The sequence below is a fragment of the Limulus polyphemus genome, unplaced genomic scaffold (genome assembly GCF_000517525.1).
Source record: "Limulus polyphemus unplaced genomic scaffold, Limulus_polyphemus-2.1.2 Scaffold1736, whole genome shotgun sequence".
In the NCBI taxonomy this organism is placed as follows: Eukaryota; Metazoa; Arthropoda; class Merostomata; order Xiphosura; family Limulidae; genus Limulus; species Limulus polyphemus.
In genome coordinates, this window is record NW_013667346.1 from 112,551 (window position 1) to 119,482 (window position 6,932).

A 6,932-nucleotide genomic window follows, 5' to 3' on the forward strand; every position below is an offset into this window, starting at 1 on the left:
AGATTCCAACTATAAGGAACCCCCCCCCAGTGGCACAGCGGTATGTCTGCGGACTTACAACACTAGATTCCAACTATAAGGAACCTTCCCCCAGTGGCACAGCGGTATGTCTGCGGACTTACAACATTAGATTCCAACTATAATGGTGTTACATTCAAGAGGAAGAAATAAATATGTCATCCATAAAAATTTCTACAATTGATTTGTTAATTTTTCTTAAGGTTATTAACTGCGTAATAGCGAAAGAATACACTAACTGCAAGTGACTTAAACAGCATGGGAGGTTTGTATTCTAGTTTGGTTTATCAACTGCTTCATAAAGATATCAAATGTGGTTTATTTCTTTTTCTAAAATCTTTTAACTTCACACAACTTACAAAAATAAAATCACGAGAATATGATATCCCTTTTAGAACCACATTTTTTTTTTTTACAGACGCTACGTTAGCGAACGCTGTGTTGATTTCAAAATTCCGAACACCCGTAGGAATAACATTAGGTAATATATTGCCGTTTGTAGGTCCTAATATTTTCAAAATTTAACTTATTATGTATTTTTTTTTTTTTGGTAGCTTATGATACTTTGACCTTCGAATAAGGTGTTAGAGTTATTAACAAACTTTATTTGATTCTTTGTTGAAGTTGGAGACACTATTTTATACTTCTGATTGAAGCATACCTTAAGACCATAACTCTTAGATATCTCTGATTTTTTGATAATTCAACAGATTTAGGCTTATAAGTTTTCCAACCAATGGATGCTTTAAACTTCCACACTTTAAACATTTTGTGTCTTGCTTTATATGTAAGACTCCCGTTTAGGCCATGTGGTTAGCAGTGAAAGACTAGAGAGAAGGGAGCTATTCATCACTACCCACGACCAACTCTTGGGCTACTTTTTTTTACCAACGAATAGTGGGATTGATCGTCACGTGGGGGCGTTGTAATGTGACGGTCAATCCCACTATTCGTTGGTAAAAGAGTAGCCCAAGAGTTGGCGGTGGGTGGTGATGACTAGCTCTAGTCTTACACTGCTAAATTAGGGACGGCTAGCGCAGATAGCCCTCGCGTAGCTTTGCGCGAAATTCATAACAAATTCAAATTCACACTATATAAGATTCGGTGCCAGCAACTTATGATAGCAATGATAATTTTATGAAAAGTCGTGAGAGAATTTGTTTTATTTTTGGTTCCCTTTGAATACAATGTCAGTTACAATTCACTGTTAAAATATATCTAACATTTGTATGTAATTTAATTACTGAGACAGATTGAAAGATTGCAGTTAGTGTCACTTTTAAATTCTCTAGACAAATCGTTTTTCCATTCCAAAATATTGCATGTTTGTTTCGTAAAAATATATTGCTTTTATTTTTGAATAATTAAGTAAATGATCGGATCATTTAATAATTGCATGTATAATTGTTTCTACAGTTTGTGTGAGAGGGTTAAGCGTTATTCGTGTACGTTCGATAGTTACTGGCAATATACGTTTTGTTAACTTATTGTGGAGCGTTTACGACATTACGTTACTTGATTTTAAGCACGTTTGTACTGATCGTGAATTTTGTTAATTATTAATGTGCACAACAAGAATATTTTTTTTTATGATATAAGCGATTAATCTTGTTCTTCTGTTTACGTCTCTTACAGAGGTGATACGATATCGTCGGAAGAGCATTTATTATATACAATAATTCGGAAATTTTATTTATAGATAATTAATTAAACACAACAAAAAATTATTGGGACAAGTTGAAAGTTTACAATTCATATTTAGTTTTACATTTCGTAGATAAATGGTCCATATATTCTTAAATATTAGAAGTCGTTCCTTTTTTTTTAAATGTATGTTTAAAATAGATACGAATAAGACCAAGTGATTTAAATTTTTTGTCTTTTTTTTATACAACTGTTTTTCAGTTTAATGTGTGGGGTTATGAATTTTTTTTCCATAAGCATAATTCTTGTATGTATGGAAATAATACGTTCATTATACTATTATAAAATACACGAACTGTTTATAAGATACACGAACTGTTTATAAGATATACGAACTGTTTATAATATACACGAACTGTTTATAGGATACACGAACTGTTTATAATATACACGAACTGTTTATAAGATACACGAACTGTTTATAGGATACACGAACTGTTTATAAAATACACGAACTGTTTATAAGATACACGAACTGTTTATAAGATACACGAACTGTTTATAGGATACACGAACTGTTTATAAGATACACGAACTGTTTATAAGATATACGAACTGTTTATAATATACACGAACTGTTTATAAGATACACGAACTGTTTATAAAATACACGAACTGTTTATAAAATACACGAACTGTTTATAAGATACACGAACTGTTTATAAAATACACGAACTGTTTATAAGATACACGAACTGTTTATAAAATACACGAACTGTTTATAAGATACACGAACTGTTTATAAGATATACGAACTGTTTAATAAAATACACGAACTGTTTATAAGATACACGAACTGTTTATAAGATACACGAACTGTTTATAAAATACACGAACTGTTTATAAGATACACGAACTGTTTATAAGACATACGAACTGTTTAATAAAATACACGAACTGTTTATAAGATACACGAACTGTTTATAAGATATACGAACTGTTTAATAAAATACACGAACTGCTTATAAGTGAGCTGCGCCATATCGATACGGACACCACTCGGGCAACCCCAAATTTGACTTGTTAGCTCCGAAACTGTAAGTTGAATTTGCGGACAATCAAACAAGTTATATACACGAAATGTTTTGTTAACTTGATCTGTGCAACGTATAAGATGTGGAATACCTAGTTTTAAATATATTGACATGAACTGCTAATGACTATTGAGTGGAACACGAGAAGTAATTTTATTAAGGTGATCAATTTTCATTGAAGAAACTCAGTTTTGGTTAAAGATTCATGGTCAACTCTGAAGGAGTTTCTTTCTTTTCATAACCTCCAAAATCACAATTCATGTAATTTTCCTTACTTCTACGACAATATTTTTTAGGAAGTAACTTTGATATGCCATTATGTTTATGAAACAATTTAAGGATCTTTGTGATCTGCGTGTTTTGATTTTATTACTAGCATTTTTTTTAACACTTTATTAATTGCTTGGCATTTATTTTATAGAATAAAAAAAAAAGAGTTGTTTCAATTGTTTTTGTTTGTTTTCTTCACATAAATATGTAAATTCTGGAGTCTTTTATTAATTTTCACTGTGTAAAAGCTCTTGACTTGGGAAGCTGATTGGTGAAAACATTTTTTTCTGCCAAACATAATTCTCCAAACAATTAGGGGCCCGGCATGGCCAGGTGGTTAAGGCGCTCGACTCGCAATCTGCGGGTCGCGGGTTCGAATCCCCGTCCCACCAAACATGCTCGCCCTTTCAGCCGTGGGGGCGTTACAATGTGACGATCAATCCCACTATTCGTTGGTAAAAGAGTAGCCCAAGAGTTGGCGGTGGGTGGGGATGACTAGTTCTAATCTTACACTGCTAAATTAGGGACGGCTAGCGCAGATAGCCCTCGTGTAGCTTTGCGCGAAATTCAAAACAAACAAACCAAACAATTAAAAGGCATTCAACTCAATTCCCGAAACACTTGGGGCGTTTACATTCCTTTCTATACATTCATTTGTATTTCTTTTTAAAAATATAAAACTAGTTTTAAGTATGGCTACGAATGCACATGTCCCATTAACTTCGTAAATTTAATTTGCACTTAAGAATTTGTTCCTTAGAATACAGTGACACTATAGCAATAAAATTGTTTTGGAATATAGACATATGGAATTAGAGGAGTCTCGTGTACACTCGTGTGATTTAAATGAAATACTACAATAAATCTGTTAGTTGTCGATATTAGGAAAACAAGATGTAATATACTTTTAACCACGGAATTTTCTAGACGACTTGATAACGTTCAGTAACAAGCTTAAGCCTAACAACGCACAGTTAAAATGATATACGTGTAGTAAGTAACCTTTATGATATCACTTTTCTCAGTGAAGTGTTTGTTCTAGATACACCAGGTAAGATATTACATCATCGTCAGGCGTAAGTACCGATGGAAGTAGACCATTGAAATATGGTGAATTGTGTTTCGATACTGTTTTACTAGTCGTCTTTTTATTCTTTTGTAATCACGAGGTCAAAAACAGGAGAGGCTACAGTGAAGAACTATGCACGTTAACATGTATTTTTAAAAATGTTTGGAAAATGTGTATCTTCTGCGAAAAAGGGGGAGGTCAGATATGCTGATGGAACTATTTATAATATCATTAATGAGAGTAATAAAATCAACTCCAGAAACACAAGCCTGATGATTTCGGGCAAAAGCTTCTGGCAAAGATCTAAGTAAAAATACAAATAAATATTTCCTTCGCATTAAAGGCTGATGATCAAGAAAAATGTAAACTGTTGTAAAATGATCCGGTGCCTGGATCAGCTAGTGTTGGTATTCCGCGTGAAATTCAGTACTCCTTTCAAGATGGCGGCAGAAGCCATCTTCAAGACTAGTAAAACTAAACCGTAGCTGTCGTTTGTCTTGCGGGAGGAATATACAAAACTCATATCCAGAAAGAATCACGACGTTTATCATATCTAATGACGATCACAGTTAATCTCTAACTAGTGGTTAGCGTGAATCGAGGGTTTAAAGTTCGCGTCCCGTTATCACAAAAAATGCACTTTAGGGCTGTGAGGGCGTTTTACGAGTGACAGTTAAATCCAAGTATTTGGTCAAACACGAGCAATGCAAGAGTTGGCGGTGGGTGTTTATTGAATAGCTGCTTTTCTTTTAGTATGTCAGCTCAGAATTAAAGACGGGTAAGTATAGCTATGGGTAGCTTTGCGCAAAAAATCTTACCAAAAAGGCCTAGGAAACTCGAAAAGTATGCATAATATAATCTACAAAACTCGAGATGACTAAGTGGCTTATTAGTAAAGATTAATTATACCGGAAGTGACGTTTTAAGTTGCATGAATGATATTTATTTTGACACCATTCTTGGAATTACACGTTATCACTGTTTATTCAGTATTTTGAAATATTTCTTTGAATATTGTAATCAAGAAAGAGCAATCTTCCTTTGGCTGAAGATTAAGTATTTGTCAAATCGAAGAAAGAAAGACATACACGCCCCCCAGTGGCACAGCGATATGTCTGCGGACTTACATTGCTAGAAACCGGGTTTCGATACCCGTAGTGGGTAGAGCACAGATAGCCCTTTGTGTAGCTTTGTGCTTAACTTCGAACAGACAAACATACATTTGCAAACGGCAGTATTACAAATACCCAAAAGACTCATGTATAACAGCCTGAATAGCGGAAGTAAAGTTGATTTTAACAGGCTGACAAATATAACTAAAGAAATTAATCCAAAGCCTGACAACGTATAAAATAACACTTTTTTTAAGGAGAGGTGTAAAGATAAAAAGTGGATAATACAAGGTGGTTTAGAGAAAAATTTCACCTTATTTTCTTTACTTTGCAGCTGTTATACACTCTTTACATAATCAGTAACAGTTAATATTGAAAGAGCTTGCCAATAAAAACAAATTCATTTGAGAACCTCAGACTATAAACCTGTAAAATGATATCCGTTGTAGAATTTACAACACTATTATACACACCTACATAATCGCAAAAATAATTTTATTCACCGACCACCAGATGGCCATTAATTAATTAATCAGTTTCTACGTATTAGTTGTTCGTTCACGTGAGCCAGTAAGTTCACGCGGTGTACAAACAGTTCATAGAAACAGTTTATTTTCAGGATCGTTACAAGTTTAAAGCTGTGTAATTTGCTTTTCTTTTTCCAATAGCATAGCAAGCAGATAATCATATTTTTCATCAATAATTAAAAAAAAATTAATCTATGCTACCATTCGGGTCCATCCCCCCTCCACGACACAGCGGCAAGTCTGAAGGCCTAAAACGCTAAAAACCGGGTTTCGATACCCGTGGTGGGCACAGCACAAATAGCCCTTTGTGTAGCTTTGTATTTAACAACAAGGCCCGGCATGGCCAGGTGGTTAAGGAGCTGGTCTCGCAATCTGCGAGTCGCAAGTTCGAATCCCAGTCCCACCAAACATGCTCGCCCTTTCAGCCGTGGGGGCGTTACAATAGCTGAAAGGGCGAGCATGTTTGGTGTGACGGGGATTCGAACCCGCGACCCGCAGATTGCGAGTCGAGCGCTTCCTAACCACCTGGCCATGCCGGGCCCTATATAGTGTGAGATTGTAATTTATCCACAACCTAGACTAGTTTTAACGTGTGTGTTTTAAATCCTCACCTCTCACACGGAGTCTATTTTAATTGTTTATGTAATTATGAGCAAGCTGTACTTGGTTAGTAAAAATACCTGGGAAAACTACGTAGTCGTTGTTTTTTCTACGAACTATGTGTTAATTTTTCATCGTAGTTAATAAATTAGAATATGAACATTTGAATGTATGTGGTTTTAGTAAGATATCAAATTACATTCCTCGCCATTTTGTGCTAAAAACCATAGATGATTCACGATTCTGATAAACATGTTTCGCGAGTCTGATGATAATTTTGTTTAAATACCTTTCTTCAAAAGTAAGAATTTAAGCTTTAAGAACTCCAGATTTGAGCAGTTCAGTAAATATTGAGCTGTACCTCAAATAATTACTTGTAAATGAATTTTAAACATGAGTATTAGTAGTAAAATATTATATAGTATAAAACAGCTCGACATGTTAACAAGCGGATATGTATAATGTTTTTCAATAGGCATCCGAATTTCAAACAATACTGCACATTAAACTTTGAGTAGATGAGCCTGATTGTAATGGCTGTATAAGTTTGAATACGTTTAATCAATTCAATGCCCCCCTGTAGGACAGCGGTGGGTTT